At 45.3% G+C, this 631-nt stretch overlaps 1 protein-coding gene across 1 annotated transcript in view; it reads right to left on the reverse strand.

Moving 5' to 3' along the window:
- Positions 1-631, reverse strand: part of LOC119586284 — a 39,493-nt gene that overhangs the window by 37,913 nt on the left and 949 nt on the right. The window lies entirely within an intron of this gene.

A 631-nucleotide genomic window follows, 5' to 3' on the forward strand; every position in this document is an offset into this window, starting at 1 on the left:
GGGAAGGAGAACACACAAAGAGGGGAAGTGGAAGACGCGGAAGGCCGCCTCCGGTGAAAAGATGCGCAAATCGCTGAAAGAAAACAGGACTGAACGGTGAACCCGAAGGGTGGGACGGCAGCAGAGGCCCCTGATGGCTCTGTCTCCGCCTCAACCAGGATGCCGCCCGGGACCGAACACGCCATTCGCACGGTAAATCCCTTACGAGAGAGCGAAAGCGAGCCGTTCGTGGACTTGTGCATTCTGCTTCCACAAAGCGCGACCTGACCAAGGACTAAACCGCCTAGCAACGAGAATATGGCATCGATACTAGACATTAATCGATCATTTTCCGTTGCTTTCGCTGTTTTGCATTTCGTGCTTTGCCTATAAAAGTTCGAACCATAGTTATTTGATAGAAACGAAAGCCTAGGGACTCTATCGATATACTATCTTATTTACTCGTATCATCATTCTTTCATTCCATTCTTCTTTCCTTTTGAGCCTAACTCTCGATGGATATAAAAAATTCATGAATATATTTTTATGTTTTATAATGAAATCAAGAGACTTAAGCACACATCAACATCAAAACAACACATTCAAACGCACAACACGCCCCACCAACCCAGAAAAAAACACACATTAATAC

This window comes from Penaeus monodon, chromosome 21 (assembly GCF_015228065.2).
Source record: "Penaeus monodon isolate SGIC_2016 chromosome 21, NSTDA_Pmon_1, whole genome shotgun sequence".
Taxonomy (NCBI): domain Eukaryota; kingdom Metazoa; phylum Arthropoda; class Malacostraca; order Decapoda; family Penaeidae; genus Penaeus; species Penaeus monodon.